At 39.4% G+C, this 18,587-nt stretch overlaps 1 protein-coding gene and 1 long non-coding RNA gene across 6 annotated transcripts in view; one reads left to right on the top strand and one right to left on the bottom strand.

Moving 5' to 3' along the window:
- Positions 1–18,587, top strand: part of LOC101739491 (terminal nucleotidyltransferase 5C) — a 248,747-nt gene that overhangs the window by 138,331 nt on the left and 91,829 nt on the right. The window lies entirely within an intron of this gene.
- LOC101739349 (uncharacterized) lies at positions 8,477–11,653 on the bottom strand. Its single transcript, XR_001140289.4, has 2 exons — positions 10,599–11,653; positions 8,477–10,467 (listed from the first exon to the last, which is right to left on the bottom strand). It is a non-coding gene; the product is annotated as an uncharacterized LOC101739349 (long non-coding RNA).

Below are 18,587 nucleotides of genomic sequence, written 5' to 3'. Positions count from 1 at the left end.
AACTGTGACGCAACCTAACTACCATCTCGAAAGGGCTTAAATACGCTCCGCGAGGAAGATGCTTCTGTATTAGTACGCTAGAGTTCATAACGACACTATGTAATGTTGTTTTTTTTTTCCTACCTAAGCTGATAGCCTTGAGAGGCTATATCAGCGTCGCCTTAACTAGTAGGTGAGCTCACGGGCTCAAACCTGATGACGTTGCTAACACGAACCCTAGCAAGGGCCGTGCTTCGCAGGATCTACCACCGGATCAGAAACGCGACCCACTGAGAATATCCGGCGAGAAACTCAGTGGGCTGTGTGTAATGTTGTACTTTGGGAGGTGTTAAAGAAAACGTCTTCTTCCGTGTATTCCATGTTTAATTATGATCTTAATCCTAGTTTACAATTATGAAGAAGCCTGTGTTTCTGGGTGGTCCGCCTTATTAGGGGGACATACGAGATTACACCTATTAATTATATTATATACTAAATGCTATGCTAATACTATGCTATGCTGTGCTATAATATATAAGTATACACACTTCAACCGGTTTGTTTTTACTAAGGTTTATAGACACGCACTTTTGAAATATCAATTGCGTTATATCAGGCAACTATGTGTCTTTCAGCAGGGGGAGAGCGCCTTCGATAAGGGTCGGTTTAGGGTGAAAATCCTTACGATTCCCGGCTCAACGACGACTGGTTGGTACGGAAAGAGAAGAATTCTTCCTCTATCGTTCCACCACCTCCTTTTGGAAAGATAGTAAGCTCGTAAAAGTCAAGCATCGTCGGCCAAGATTCGTCGATACGAACATTGTAACCAGGCGGCCGATAGCGACAAGTCCGGTCCGATTTCCTCGACGAAGGCACGTCCCTGCTACAATGGCACTCCATAATGTCATCTGTCAGAGAATTATTTATTGAAATATGCAGATTATTACATTAAATTATAATTTGAGAATTGAATACAAAAATGCGCAGCCTGCGCTTGAGGCGGTCCGAATAAGAACTACATTTTTTAAACTCTCACGGAGTAAAACTTTTTTACTGGTGGCAGGAACTCTTGTGAGTCCGCGCGGGTAGGTACCACCGCCCTGCCTATTTCTGCCGTGAAGCAGTAATGCGTTTCGGTTTGAAAGGTGGGGCAGCCGTTGTAACTATACTGAGACCTTAGAACTTATATCTCAAGGTGGGTGGCGCATTTACGTTGTAGATGTCCATGGGCTCCAGTAACCGCTTAACACCAGGTGGGCTGTGAGCTCGTCCACCTATCTAAGCACTATAAAAAAAAATGAGACTAAGGCGCGGGAGGCTTTAATGTTGTTTGCATAACACACATCAATTATTAGCATTCCTTTCGTTTTCGTGAACTGCCTCATTAGACCATATGTACATTTATAATTAATTGTGTTGACGTCGTATTAAAGCGATGTAACCAGTCGTCCGACTTACATGCGTCCAGCTCCCAGTAGAGCCGGTCACGTATCGCGCTGATTTCCCCCGGTGCCACGTCACTTGCTCGGACGCTTATTCGTTTTACGTCAAATCAATACCTATTACATAATAATATATATTTTATTTGTATTCCGTAAGCCATACGATTCCTTTCGTGTTTTATCTACTGAATATGTCGTCTTCTCGCATTAAAACTGTATAATCTCAAAACTTACTAATTTTACAGGAGAATGTTTTAAAGGTTTAACATGTGACTTTTTTAATATTAATCATCTTTGCAACGTTTATTGAAGTTATACTTCTTTAGGCGCGTTATGAAAAATTGATGAGAGTGAAATTTTACGATGCGCGCGCACCGTGACACAAAATTAACAGAATGAAGTTGCCCACTAAATCGCTCATTATAATACGACCGACGTAACTTGGCGAGTCTGAATATAGTCGCAGGTGAACTTTCCGAACCGTACCGAGAATTACCGAATTTGTACGATGTCAAGAAAAAGGATGTCCAATATGCGTGTTTGAAGATGTTGTTTATCGATTTTTTTTCAAATTGATTAATATTTATATAAAATAAAAAAAAAATTATAAAAATAAAGTATAACTTCTTACACGCGTACATAAGTACACGCACCCTTTTATTTTTTATTTTTTACCAGTTACATGATCTTTCTTTTAAAGTAAGATAAAATTATGTATTAATTTTGTTAACATAGGTAAACTAAAAAAAAAGCAAAACTAAATTACGCTCTTTTGACATTATTTATTAGAAAAATACTGGTGATACCAAATGAATCCGCATACCGAATATATTTGGAAATTGTACACTTTTAATGCGAAACGAAGTTTTTTTTTTTAATTTGCATTTGTCGTACCCGCATTTTAAATAAATGGCATTTTCTAATCGAGGTGGTGTTTCTTGGGTTTAGCACTTTCAAAAATATTATATGTCGTCGCTTAACTAATTATACAGATCAAGTTAAATTTTTTGTCAATAATTTTAGGTAAAGTTTTTAAAAGCATTTTATAATTGAGTCGAAGCTACTGAAGGTTTAAGCTAGGATTGCCCTGTCCTGTTCTTCCAGACTACTATACGACTGAAATCGTACTATTGTATTTCAAGTCCTTGACATGCGTGCGAATTTTCAATTGAATCGGACTATTGGACGTTGGGTAAATTTACGTTAAAAGATTCCGATATATGAATAGATATTAATGTCAATGGAATTAAAAGTCAGCTCAATGGAAAAACAGGACAAGCTAGGTCGACCTCCAAATAATGGTATAATGACTATAAAGAAGCTTTTACTGGTGGTTGGACCTTTTGTGAGTCCGCGCGGGTAGATACCACCACCCTGCCTATTTCGGCCGTGAAGCAATAATGCGTTTCAGTTTGAAGGGCGGGGCAGCCGTTGTAACTATACTGAGTCCTCAGAACTTATATCTCAAAGTGGGTGGCGCATTTACATCGTAAATAGCTATGGGCTCCATTAACCACTGAACAATCAGGTGGGCTATGAGCTCGTCCACCAATGTAAGCAATAAAAAAAAATTGTATCACTTTCTTATTATCATACCATATTTCGCTCTAATTATATACTGAATTTGAGTATTTGTGGTAAGCCGTGTTATGGAGCTTACTGGGGTTGATAACTCCGTAAATATTAATGCAACTTTTTGTAAAAAAAAAATGAAGAAGAAGCCGAAAGATACATTCAGGTCAAACTAATAAAAACGGCTTAAAAATATAAAACACTAAAAGTTAATTTGTTAAAAAGCATTCAGTGCGAGGAATCTGAAGGCTGTTTGTTATACGTTTTAGCAATAATATTTAGCGAGTGGAGACGCTCTCCTGAAATTGTATGCAAGGCTGTTTTTAAATACAGTGCTGTGCAATCGACCTTGCTCCTAGAGATTACCTTTCTTCAGTCTTAAAGCGTTAGGACATCCTTAGATATGCGCTATAAGCTATACAATAAACACTCAAAAGACACGTGTGTCTTTGGTTTATTTTAAGAAATCGTTGTTTTAAACTTTGGCGTACTAATTATAAATAGTAAATGTATATTATTGAAATACACATAAGATATTACTTTCGACGTATCCAATTTTTTATTATTAATTTTGTAGGCAATCGAGCATATGGCCCACCTGATGGTAAGTGGTTACCGTCGCTCACGGACGTCAGCAATGATAGGGGCACAGCCAACTCACTGCTCGTCATAACTAATAAAATAAATGGCTGTGGAGTAGACGGTGAAAAAAAGAATGAATGAAAATTTAGTTTGAACATGAATAAAAAAGATATGCTGAAATATTAATGAAAGTTTTTCGTAGCGAGAGAGAAAGAGAGAGAATACACTTTATTGAACACCAAAATACTTTTTTTTTTTCGTACCTAAGCTGATAGCCTTGAGAGGCTATTTCAGCGTAACCTTAACTAGTAGGTGAACTCACGGGGCTCAGACCTGACGACGCTTCTAACACCCTAGCAAGAGCCGTGCTTCGCAGAATTTACCACCGGATCGGAAACGCGACCCACTGAAAAGACCCGGCGAGAAACTCAGTGGGCTGTGTCTGTGGGTTTACTCGCCGAGGCCTTCGTCGCAAGCGACGGGTTCGACGAGGACGATGACCGGCCAAAACACAATTGAAATTCAAAAACAGTAAAAAATAAAAAGTCTAATAGCAGTCGTATGGAATCCTGAACTGCGGAAGTTAAAATAATTTACAGATTATATTATTTTGGATGCTCCAGTCGAAAGCTATGTATGTAGCTTAGCGTAGCTATCTCACTGCATATAACAGTTCAATAATTTTATTTCAATGCGCCTCTTTCATTGAATTCTCTTTGGTTTCTTGCGGTTTGAATTCATAGCGTTCTTGTGGTGCAATCACCGTGAAATCACCTTATATTGATTTTTTATTAGTGTAGATTGATGCTCGAGCTCAGACTTTAACTTATTTTAGGTGGTATTTTTTCCCCTACCTATGCTCATAGCGATATTTACCGTCTGGCGATGTCCAAGTGTATAGTCTGCGAGGGTGGTGCTGGAAGTGGCTATTCGCTATCACCAGGTCATTCTCATTTGGGAGGAGTGGTGATTGTTCGTGAGGTGTATAACATCTGCCCACAGCAATGATGCGGATGACGACCACGACCGCTCTGACAAGAGTGATACGACATACGAAATGCTGATAGCCTTGAGAGGCTATTTCAGATTCTCCTTGACGTGTAGGTGAGCTCACTGGGTTAGTTGGTCGCCGCAACAAGTGAAGATGAATAGAAGTCTTCACACGTGCATATAAAAGGTTGCCTTTTATTATGATATCGACGGGTGAAAGGCTATCTGGTTTAAGCGACATTTCGATTAATACGCGACATTTATCGTTGTAATTATAGGTGCGTGCTATCCGGTATTAGCATGAACAGTTCGATAATTTTAATTGAACGTTAATTAAGTTTACTCCATTCAAATAGCTGAGAAGTTTTTTTTGTTATCTTATAATAAAAAATTCTCGTGTCACAATGTTAGTTACTATACTCCTCTGAAACGGTTTGGCCGATTTTTATGTAATTTTATATGCATGTTCAGTAGGTCCGAGAATCGGCTACTATCTATTTTTCATACCCCTAAGTGATAAGGGTTGTCCACTCCTAACATTATTTTTTATGTGGTTGAATTAGGTTTTGTTATTTTGATGTTCCCTCATCGTTCATAGCGCTACATGCCTCTTTCACTCATTTACCACATTCTTAGACGCTTACAATAATTTAGATATTTTTTTCTACACTACAAATTCCCTAGAAATCCTATATATGGCAAAACAACGTTTGCCGGGTCAGCAAGTGATATAATATTTTAAAAAAAATTTAAACTTTTAGTTTCTCTGGGTAAGATTGCTTTTTTTCCTACCTATTCTAGTAACCTCAAGGGGTTTTTATCTAGATTCACCGAACTAGTAGGTGACCTCACGGGGCTCAAACCTGACGTTATTGCTAACACGAGCCCTAGCAAGAGCCGTGCTTCGCAGAATCTACCATCGGATCGGAAAGAAGGCACTGAGAAGATCCGGCGAGAAACTCAGTGGGCTGTGTCTGTGGGTTAATTTACTCGCCGGGCCATCGTCGCAAGCGACGGGTTCGACGAGGACGATGACCGGGGGAAAGCAAAAATGTCGCTTAAGCCAAATACCCTTCAACCGTCGAAAAAATAACTACGGTTAGTTTGTAAGATTAAAAAAAAAGACGACACACGTAACGAAGTTTAACTCAATCGAGTCTTGTAAATTTAGAAAAATAACAGTTGTGCGGTTTTTATTTTTTTATATTGCTTAGATGAGTGGACGAGCTCACAGCCCACCTGATGTTAAGTGGTTACTGGAGCCCATAGACATCTACAAAGTAAATGCGCCACCCACCTTGAGATATAAGTTCTAAGGTCTCAAGCATAGTTACAATGGCTGCCCCACCCTTCACACCGAAACGCATCACTGCTTCACGGCAGAAATAGGTAGGGTGGTGGTACCTACCCGGACTCACATGAGGTCCTACCACCAGAGCGGTTCTCTGTTGATGGTCACAGTATCCTTCAAACCGCACATAATTGCTGGCCTCAGAAATATGCAGGCACTAATAACGTTCGCATACTCAAACTGCACTATAAGATTTATGCAATACAGATCGAAGCAGTATGTAGGTCGATAATCAAACTCCACTCCGCTATCTTTACACGGTGTTAACACTTGCGATACTGATTTATTAGCATTGCGGTAACGCCCGTCTTAGTCTAGACTCGATAATAACTGTTTGCGATCTCTTGTATCAAAAGGTTATTCTGTTCGCATTTCGTTGTATATTCTCGATCACATCGGGACCGTAATTGCTTATAATTTGGTACGTAATTAGGGTTTAACGTTTTGTCGGCTGAGGTGACGAAACCTAAACATTCTTAAGCGGTGCTATATTGCTCCTCTCAATACATTGCGAGTTTTCTTAGGCTGAGAAGCAACACTTCGGTGTTAGGCTAAAGGAATTTAGCTTTAATTCTGGTCACGCGTACTTCATACGACTAACGTGCGAGGTAACTTGAGGATTTTCTCTCGATTTAGAAAACATATTATATTATTATACTCAAAAACTTAATGTTTACAATTTTTTTTTTTTTTTTTTAATGTGTGGACTAGTTCACAGCTCACCTGGTGTTAAGTGGTTACTAGAGCCCATAGACATCTACAAAGTAAATGCGCCACCCACCTTGAGATATAAGTTCTAAGGTCTCAAGTATAGTTACAACGGCTACCCCACCCTTCAAACCGAAACGCATTACTGCTTCACGGCAGAAATACTACTGAAAATGTACTAATTTAGTTAGGAATTTCTATGATAATAAGATTGAAAGGTATCTAAAATCGAAATATTTTCTAATGCACAGAAGAATAGAAAAAGAGAAAGTGATATTTTGAAACTTTTATGATGTTAAACAAGAAAAATGGAAGATAGGAAGTAGGCAGCGGCTTAGCTCTGCCCCTGGCATTGCTGAAGTCCATGGGCGACGGTAACCACTCACCATCAGGTGGGCCGTATGCTCGTCTGCCTACAAAGGCAATAAAAAAAAGATAGATTATACATATAATTTAAATTATTATTTGTAGGTAGTATTTCAACTGTAATGGACAGTAATCAATTGCTCAATTATTCCAGTTATGTCAACCAAACCCAGTCGGTATCTCCGAAACCATCTAGAATTAATAAATACCTTATGAGAATGATTTAATCAGAGATTACACATAAATTTATATCTGGATACATTTTAATGTTACGAAACTTTTACGGTACAAAGAAAACACCGCGGTTTGTACTCGGTAAACTCATTCTTAAGTAGCAGTAACATGCAGAAGAGTTGGGCCTAACAAAAAGAGTGGCAGGGCGAAAATGTTTATCCTCATGCATATGGGCCCGTAATAGCTCAAGCCCATGATGATACCGTCGAGAGAGAGAGTGAGAGGGAGAGAGAGAAGTTAGAGAGAGAGGAGGGAGAGAGAGTATTCTTTATTGTACACCAAAAAAATAAACAATGCGAAACATTAAATACAAAAAAGAAAAGTTCAATTGGTGGTCTTAGCGCTAAGAGCGACCGGTTCTAGTCAACCATCAGGAGGACAAGAATCATTTGGAAACGAATTATACGCGTTGTACTAAACAATTGAAATATATATATTACTAGCTGACCCGGCAAACGTTGTTTTGCCACATAAATTATTTCTAGGAAAGATAAATTAACCTAGATACCGACTGCGGCGCCATCTGCCGGGCTGATTTATGAATATAGACCATCTAGGGCGCCACCCAAAAACATACAAAAAAAAATCATTCAAATCGGTCCAGTCGCTTAGGAGGAATTCAGTGACAAACACACGCATAGAAGAAATATATAATATATACATATATATACACCGGTCTTTGTGGCGAGGCTTGGGGGAGGCCTATGTCCATCAGTGGACGTCCATGGGCTAATAGAACAGAATAGAAATAAACACACACATGCATACACATACACATCACGACAAAAGTCGTCGTGGCCTAAAGGATAAGACGTCCGGTGCATTCGTATCGAGCGATGCACTGGTGTTCGAATCTCGCTGGCGGGTACCAATTTTTCTTATGAAATACGTACTCAACAAATGTTCACGATTGACTTCCACGGTGAAGGAATAACACCGTGCAATAAAAATCAAACCCGCAAAATTATAATTTGCGTAATTACTGGTGGTAGGACCTCTTGTGAGTCCGCACGGGTAGGTACCACCGCCCCGCCTATTTCTGCCGTGAAGCAGTAATGCGTTTCGGTTTGAAGGGTGGGGCAGCCGTTGTGACTATACTGAGACCTTAGAACTATATCTCAAGGTGTGTGGCGCATTTACGTTGTAGATGTCTATGGGCTCCAGTAACCACTTAACACCAGGTGGGCTGTGAGCTCGTCCACACATATGAGCAATAAAAAAATAAAATAAAAAAAAAAAAAAAAAACATATATTTATTTATTTATTTATTTATTTATTACACTTCATGTAAAATTTACATTGGCGGACTTAATGCCTAAGGCATTCTCTACCAGTCAACCAAAGGTAGTGCAGAGTAAATAGTGGTAGGTGCAATGAAAATTTATATTAGGTAACGAATACATACAAAAAAGTATATATACATATATACAAAATCACATATACATATACATACATACATACATATATACACACATATATACATATAATAGTTTATACAGTATTAAATACTGTGTATTTGTATGTTTATGTATATATCACATACATAAACATACAAATACACAGTGTAATATAATAATCATGGCGAAATCACAACTTAAATATCAGACATACGTAACGTCATGAATAGAACGTTACTACTACGAGACACGAGAACGAATTTCTATTGAATCGTATTCCGATATTGTTCTGCCAACAGTTAATACGCAAATATTTTTTGCCGGTTACATTTTTATTAGACGAAGCTAATTCAATGGAAATCGATCGTGAACATGTTTTTTATACGTATTTCGTCTGCATCGACGGCACTAAATTGTACAAATAAATACAAATAAATACGGCACAAGTCACACATGCTAATCTAACACCAAACAAGGATTCCTTCTACTATGGAAACAAGAGACATACTTTTAGACTAGAAACACATACTTTTAATAAATACACATATAGAAATTAAACAATCAGACAAAGGCCAAATAAATCTGGTAATCACACGAACGTTTGCCCGATGCGGGAATCGAAGCCATGATCCTCGGCTCAGCGTTCAGGAGTGCTAACTACTTCATCACCGAGCAAATCGAGAAAACATAAATACGAAAATATGGTTCGTAAAATTTCTGCCTATTTCTGCCGTGAAGCAGTAATGCGTTTCGGTTTGAAGGGCAGGGCAGCCGTTGTAACTGTACTGAGACCTTAAAACTTATATCTCAAGGTGGGTGGCGCATTTACGTTGTAGATGTCTATGGGCTCCAGTAACCACTTAACACCAGGTGGGCTGTGAGCTCGTCTACCCATCTAAGCAATAAAAAAATAAAAAATTGACACAAATGCGTGGAATCTCTCTTACGTAGCTCTCGATAACAAAAAAAACCCTGATTGCAAATATATACGATTAGATTGGACTATCATATTCATTTGCCATCACGTTTATGTTAAACAACACGTTTGATAGCATCTCCGTAATTACAAACAATTTAAAACAAGCTAATGTCTATATATTAATACGTGAAGCAAAAACTTTGTACCCCTTTTTACGAAAAATGTGCGGACGGAGGAGCATGAAATTTCCCACACTTATAGATAATATAGAGAAGGAGTGCGGAATGGTAATTTTTTTTTTAAATTATACATTAAAAATACATTAAATCAATAAAATAAACATTACACACCCTACCGTGTAAATGACACACACACATAATAATATAGATATTCTTTGTTTACTGTCAATCTTTAATATTATTTGTCTATAGTGTAGTCTTGGTGAAATCGGTGATTATAGAAGTATAATAAATAGTCTTTGACAATATAACCACAATAATTTTCAAACTTATACTACTACTACTGAGCTCTAGCGCTATGACCCCAAAGTGGATCTTGGCCTCCGACAATAAACTTTGCCATTCATCCCGGCGCTGCGCAACACCTTGCCAGTCTGACACTTGAAGGTCCCGTAAATTTCCTTCCACAGCGTCAGACCAGCGGTACTTGGGCCTCCTTACGGGGCGGTGTCCCTCCGGTACACCCGTGTACACCCGTTTCACAGCCCGATCCTGCTCCATACGTACTTCTTGTCCAAGCCATCCGAGCCTCTGTGCCTTCATCTCCCCCAGAATATTTGGCTCACCAAAAAGCCTCTCCACATCCTTATTTTTCCGGACGTGCCAAGAACCGTCTTCTTTCCGAACTGGTCCTAGTAGTAGTTCTCAATACCTTTCGCTCCGTCACGAGAAGTTTTGCCTCTTCTTTCTGTGTAAGAGTTTTTTTTTTTTTTTTTCAAACTTATAATTTCAATTAATTGTATTCGAATTTCGACTACTCCGGGACCACTAGCTTAATTAAAAATACATGGATGAGTATCGTATCGTAAGCGTACTTACGTAAGATGAGAGCGGCAAGATCATCATTCGAAGCACGTATAAATCTTGCCTGTCTGTGAGAGCGGCCGATTGAATAAAGAATTTAGCAATGCAATCGTTGTAACGCTCCGCCACAGATGAGCAATGCAATTGCATAGTAAACGCTTCGTAAAGGCGCAGTCGAATTACGAGCTATCGCATATCGAACTAGATTAAATGACGAGATATTTTTCATCTATATATACAAAAATGAATTACTGTTCGTTAGTCTCGCTAAAGCTCGAGAGCGGCTGGACCGATTTGGCTAATTTTGGTCTTGAATTATTTGTGGAAGTCCAGAGAAGGTTTAAAAGGTAAATAAATATGAAAATGCTCGGAATTAAATAAAAATAACAATTTTGTTTTTCCTTTGATGTGTCCCCGTCGGACAGATTCTTTTTGTTTGTTTTAAGTTTATTTTATACAAAAGCTTAGGTCTTTTATTTATCGATTGAGGCACTACGAAGTCTGCCGGGTCAGCTAGTTGTAAATATATGAATGTCAAAATATACCGCGATTCTTCAAATAAATTATTAAAAAAATACTACTTTTGTTTATTTATTATGTTACATTTGTTTAAATATACACAAATAGATAGTAAACATCCAGACAAAGAGCAAACTAATCTGTTCATCACACAAATGTTTTCCCGATGTGGGAATCGAACCCTTGGCGCAACGCTCAAGGTCTCTAACTACGGTACCACCGAGTCAGTCGACATAAGTGCAAAAGTGATAAAAATCAATGCCGATAGGTCCATAATATCAAGCGAGAAGAAACCAGCCTAGTGTAGTTAACACTGGTGGTAGGGCGTCTTGAGAGACCGCGCGGGTAGATACCACCACCCTGCCTATTTCTGCAGAAATGCGTTTCGGTTCGAAGGGTGGGGCAGCCGTTGTAACTATACTGAGACCTTACAACTTATATCTCAAGGTGGGTGGCGCATTTACGTTGTAGATGTCTATGGGCTCCAGTAACCACTTAACACCAGGTGGGCTGTGAGCTCGTCCACCCATCTAAGCAATAAAAAAAATAAAAAAAAAGAAGAGCTCGTCCACTCATCTAAGCAATAAAAAATAAAGTTGAAACATAGTTAAACGATTGGTTTTCAGTCCACTATAAAACTATGTATATATTGATACATACATACGTATCTTGCCTATAGCTACCGCGAAGTTATCATAAGAGTAGCAGCATTCACTTTGTGACTTCTATAGGCTCTGGCAACCGCTTTACGCCGTAAGGGTATTCATCAACTTACGCTATAAAATTATAAATACAAGTTGGAAAAAAATTTTTTTTTTTTTAACCTCATTGCTATACAATCGCGACGTAGCTAATATTGTAACAGTAAACTAACGATTGCCGAAGAAACGAACGTTCACGGCCTTGCAAGGCCGTAGTCCACGAGCTGTGAAAAAATGCAAGGTAACAAACACTTACAACAGATCGTTTCCTCTTTTAGAGCGAAACTTGTTGTCTACGAATTCCAAAATTGTATTTCAAATATAACTTTAGCCGTTTAATCTTAGCTGATTTTTTTTTATTGTCACGGTTGATTTGCCTCTGCAAGTTTGGATGTTTACATTCTTACGTGATAACGGTCGGCTTTGTTACGATGTAGAAGATATGGGAACGTTGTCTTGACATCCTTGAATCACTCTCTTCTCTTTTCTCTTCTTCAACCTTTTTGAAGTCGTCGTGGCCTAAAGGATAAGACGTCCGGTGCATTCGTGTTGAGCGATGCAACGGTGATCGAATCTCAGGCGGGTACCAATTTTTCTAATGAAATACTTACTCAACAAATGTTCACGATTGACTTCCACGGTGAAGGAATAACATCGTGTAATAAAAATGAAATCCGCAAAATTATAATTTGCGTAATTACTGGTGGTAGGTAGGACCTCTTATGAGTCCGTGCGGGTAGGTACCACCACCCTGCCTATTTCTGCCGTGAAGCAGTAATGCATTTCAGTTTGAAGGGTGGGGCAGCCGTTGTAACTATACTGGGACCTTAGAACTTATATCTCAAGGTGGGTGGCGCATTTACGTTGTAGATGTCTATGAGCTCCAGTAACCACTTAACACCGGGTGGGCTGTAAGCTCGTCCACCCATCTAAACAATAAAAGAAAGGTTACGTTACCGTTACCTCTAATGTTAGCGTGTAATAAAATCAAAATTCCACTAACACTACTAAATACATTTTGCCAAAATATCACACTCACTGTCATCGGATCTCTACCTACCTACCATCAGTAACTCCAATACCAACTAAGAGTTAAACCCCCGAAACGAAGACGCAATGAGATAAGTTGCACATTGTGTGGAGACTAGACTCGTGTAACGTGACCCGAATACAACCGACCCATATGACACTGGAAGAGATCATTTATTTCAAAATCCGTGTTTTTTTTTCTCCTACCTATTCTGAGAGCCTTGAGAGGCTATTTCAGCGTAACCTTAACTAGTAGGTGAGCTCACGGGGCTCAAACCTGACGATGTTGCTAACACGAACCCTAGCAAGAGTCGTGCTTCGCAGAATCTACCGCCGGATCGGAAACGCGACCCACTGAGAAGATCCGGCGAGAAACTCAGTGGGCTGTCTTTCCGGTAATACTAAAGCCTACTAAGCCACAACGGGATATTAATTTGTAACAAAATGTGACACATGGTCGTCTAGTCGAACACATTCTAGGCAAGTAAGTTATAGAAGCCAATCTTTATTACATCGTACGTTGTCTAATAAATTGTTCTTTGTTAAATGGTTTTAAATTGTTGCGAGTTTCGAACTTTGCGGAATGACCTTCACTTTCTCATTCAGCCTCGATCCGCGGATAATATTGCTATTAACATTACCCGACTAACTAATAGGATGTTTAGTTGCTGGTTTGTTTGTTAGTTTCGTATTGATGTGGCCGGTCCGTTCCGCGGGTCGTTGCTTCAAATTGTTTATAGTTTTTCATTGTATTACACGGTATTGTGTTCTCTCATACTCGGTTTTTTTTTCTTCCTTTGACGAAGACATTCCGTGCGATTAGAGATGTACCGAGGAAGTCTTCTTAACTAACCGATAACTTTTTTATTTGCGAACCAGTTTCACAACGGTTATACCTGTTGTATTAGAAGTAACAAGAAATTCCAATGCAATGTCAACGAACAGTGTGAGAGGAGACGAGCTTTCCAAGCTTTACCGACGTCGTTATTTGGATTTTATAATTGCCTAGTTTCGTTAAGCACTACATTGCAGTGTTTTTAGTCCCAACAATAAAAGCGTGATGGGACATAATTAGGAAATGGATAATTCTTATTATTCTTTTTATTGCCCTTGTAGGCAGACGAGCAGACGGCCCATCTGCTGATGAGTGGTTATAGTCGCCCATGGACGTCAGCAAAACCAGGAGCAGAGCCAAGCCGCTGCCTAATTGCTAGCTGCCCATTACGGTAGGCAGCGGCTTGGTTCTGCCCCTGGCATTGCTGAAGTCCATGGGCGACGGTAACGACTCACCATCAGGTGGGCCGTATGCTCGTCTGCCTACAAGGACAATAAAATAATAATAATATATATACTATAACATAACAACGACGAGAATGTCCCACCGACCATCCTTAGATATAAATCTCATTTGTTTTTTTTATCGATCTAATTTTATTGCTCCGCGCTAAAAATATGCTTAATAGTTATACTCAACTGTGAGAGCCTATACTTACTACCCACCTTAAACTTATAGATACTTCACTACTTATCTTTTTTTTTATTGTGTAGATGGCTGGACGAACTCACGGCCCACCTGGAGTTAAGTGGTTACTGGAGCCCATAGACATCTACAACGCAAATGCGCCACTCACCTTGAAATATAAGTTCTAAGGTCTCAGTATAGTTACAACGGTTGCTCCACCCTTCAAACCGAAACGCATTACTGTTTCACCCCAGAAATAGACAGGGTGGTGGTACCTACCTGCACGGACTCACAAGAGGTCCTACCGCCAGTAAAGACCTTTCACCTTTAAGTTTCATGAGATTTGACACTGCTATCACAAGAGGACTCACCTCCTTTCAGCATCAACATATTCAAACCTTGTTTAACGTACAATAATCCAGATAAAACAATTACTGCCTATGGTTAAATTAATCGTAAAACACTTAAAAAATAAATCGATTCTTTGTTTGATCGTTTGGAACCTCTGGGTCTGCGGAGGGACTTCGGTTCTCTCTGTATTTTGTACCGTATGTTCCATGGGGAGTGCTCTGAGGAATTGTTCGAGATGATACCGGCATCTCGTTTTTACCATCGCACCGCCCGCCACCGGAGTAGAGTTCATCCGTACTACCTGGAGCCACTGCGGTCATCCACAGTGCGTTTCCAGAGATCTTTTTTGCCACGTACCATCCGGCTATGGAATGAGCTCCCCTCCACGGTGTTTCCCGAGCGCTATGACATGTCCTTCTTCAAACGAGGCTTGTGGAGAGTATTAAGCGGTAGGCAGCGGCTTGGCTCTGCCCCTGGCATTGCTGAAGTCCATGGGCAACGGTAACCACTCACCATCAGGTGGGCCGTATGCTCGTCTGCCTACAAGGGCAATAAAAAAAAAAAAAAAAAAAAAAAAAAAAAAAAATACCTACAGTAAAACGTAAAAAATTAACGATTATAGAATACGAATCGATTTTAAAATCTACATAATCGATATGCATTCACGCACCGCTGCTTTAAATAAGCAATTATGTGTTGCTGTACTGAAATAATTTGAATTTTAATATGTGTTACTTCATCCTGCGCTATTGGTTAAACAAAGATTGTTTTCTTTATTGTTTTTTTTTTTACGCACCTGTTTTAATATTATGTTAGTCGCAACCCAAACAACTGCTTGACGATAAAGCGAAATACGAAGTATCGGATGTGACGATCGAAGTCCCGTTGTCATTATTATTAAAAAAGTCCACATTCAACACACGTTATACTAGAAGACACGTCGTGGCCTAAAGGATAAGACGTCCGGTGCATTCGTATCTAGTGATGCAACGGTGTTCGAATCTCGCAACTGGGCGGGGTACCAATTTTTCTAATACGTACTTAACAAATGTTCACGATTGACTTTCACGGTGAAGGAATAACATCGTGTAATAAAAATCAAACCCGCAAAATTATAATTTGCGTAATTACTGGTGGTAGAACCTCTTGTGAGTCCGCACGGGTAGGTACCACCACCACCCTTGCCTATTTCCGCTGTGAAGCAGTAATGCGTTTCGGTTTCAAGGGTGGGGCAGCCATTGTGACTAAGACCTTAGAACTTATCTCAAGGTAGGTGGCGCATTTACGTTGTAGATGTCTATGGGCTCCAGTAACCACTTAACAGCAGGTGGGCTGTGAGCTCGTCCACTTATCTAAGCAATAATAAATAAATAAAAAACTTAAACAAGTACATATATTTTTAGACATATACGAATACGGTACCTATACCCAATACATACCCTATGGATCGTATTGATCTATTTTCTGTAAGAACTATGAAAAACACATGCCATATGTTAGTTCTCTGTTGTTGAAGTGAAACTTCTTTAGGCGCGTTGAGAGTAAAATTTAACTCGCGACAGATTCGTTACGTCTAGAGAGAAAAGATATAATTTAGGAAGAGCGAGAGTGAGAAAATAGACTGAGCGTCTCGCCAACTACTCGACTGAGGAGAGAGGGAAAGGACAAAGCGAACTAGGTCGTTTCTCTTATACACAGCATTCCCTATTACAAGAGGAATTGATTTAAGGATGAAAAATGAAGAAAACACAATACTTAGTACACACCCCAAAAGAAGTTTCACTTCTTTCACGTGCACCAAGTTGTACGCGCACTATTGTTTTTTTTTTCTTTCTAAACCATACTGAAAACGTCGGTGGTGAGTAACAAGAAAATCCACTGTTCTCAATAGAGGGTAAATGTGAGAATATGTAAACAACCTCATGTATACCATTATCATGCCATCTTGTTTAATTTACATTCCTTTGAGGGAAACATTAAAGGTTTCATTTTTCCCTTCCTGTAACGTTGTAAACACGTGCAGAGAAAAATAACGAATCACATGTAAAAGTTTGAGAAAAATCACTTCCCATACCCACGTTTCGTAATGTGGTAATTGATTGTATCAATGGGGAAGCCAAACGGATTTTGGCGTTTTTTGCCTTGCATCTTGTGTACTATATCTTCTGCGGACTTTATTTTTTAAATTTGAAATTGAAATTCATTCAGAGAGAGTTTTTAGAGATAATTTAGTTACATACCCGGTTTCTTTAAAAAAATCGCTTTTACCATATTTACGCAGTACCATTACATGCTTTTTTCGAACTAGCTGTGACTGTGTGTCTGGCATTGCCGATGACCAAACAACGCCAAGATCGTGTATCCTTTAACCACAGATGCCAATTTATATATGATGAAGTCGTTGTGGCCTAAAGGATAAGACGTCCGGTGCATTCGTACGTAGCGATGCACCGGTGTTCGAATCCCGCAGGCGGGTACCAATTTTTCTAATGAAATACGTACTCAACAAATGTTCACGATTGACTTCCACGGTGAAGGAATAACATCGTGTAATAAAAATCAAACCCGCAAAATTATAATTTGCGTAATCACTGGTAGTAGGACCTCTTGGGAGTCCGCACGGGTAGGTACCACCAGCCCGCCTATTTCCGTTGTAACTATACTGAGATCTTAGAACTTATATCTCGAGGTGGGTGGCGCATTTACGTTGTAGATGTCTATGGGCTCCAGTAACCACTTAACACCAGGTGGGCTGTGAGCTCGTCCATCCATCTAAGCAATAAAAAATAATAATAATAATAAAAAATCACTACAGTAGATTTTTCTATGTAAAGCGCTTTTCAGACGACTACAGACCACTCTAGATACACATTTTAACAGATGTCCAAAAATCTGTTTAAAAGTAAAATGAAAAACTGTTTTACTGCAAAAGTATGACTTAAACTAGACCATTGTTGTGACAAGTATCGAGGCACAGATTTGTATGCGGGAGCTTAATTAGCACCTATGTGTTAGTCGATAAGGCGTTATGAGTTTTTAAACGGTAGCTGTTTGAAATATGACAAGTTAATAAGTATTTTCTTATGTTGATTGCTAAGCATTGATTGCCTAAACAGTAAGATTGTTTGGTGCTAAATATGGATGTGGTCAACACAATTTGAATGCCGCTGTTCACATCCATTGGAGTATGGCGCTCAGTTTTATCACGGCTGTCCCACACTCCAAACCGGAACAAATAATGATTTGGCATCAGCAATAGGCAGGATGAGGCTTAGTGGTGGCAGCTTACCTAGTTAGAAGAGAGAAGTTAAGGGCAGATTGACCTAACGGGTGAATGTGACCTGTGAAGTCTAGTGTTGAGCGGATCAAATTAATTAAAGATCTGGCCGCAAAACAGGTCGGATTCCACTAGCTGTAATTAAAAGACATCATAATGTAAACCCGTGCGCCTATCTTAAGATTTCTGTTTCAATTGCAATGCAATATCTCCTAAATCAAATCTAAACGGCAGACGATGTTAGCTCATAGCTTGCCTTATTACTTACCTAAAACTTAAAACCCATTTAGTTTATATTACGAAATGTTCGATATCATATTAATCCTGTACCTAGCAACGCTTGGCGGCTAGTTTGGAGCATAAAGTTTAATAATTTATATCGCATATTATACAGCGGGCGCAAGACGGGCGTGGCAAGGCCGACCAGTAGCCGTTCTACTGCATGCATGCAGTGCGTGCTATATGCGACAGTTACGCCACAGCATAACAAATACCGAATTATACTTTTTATCAGTATAGGTAGGCAACGCTCCGGAATTACCTGATGTTGCTAGAGGTGGTCGTCGTGGCCTAAAGGATAAGACGTCCGGTGCATTCGTGTTGAACGATGCACCGGTGTTCGAATCTCAGGCGAGTACCAATTTTTCTAATAAAATACGTACTCA

The sequence above is a fragment of the Bombyx mori genome, chromosome 9 (genome assembly GCF_030269925.1).
Source record: "Bombyx mori chromosome 9, ASM3026992v2".
Lineage (NCBI taxonomy): Eukaryota > Metazoa > Arthropoda > Insecta > Lepidoptera > Bombycidae > Bombyx > Bombyx mori.
This window is presented reverse-complemented; position numbering and strand designations above follow the sequence as displayed.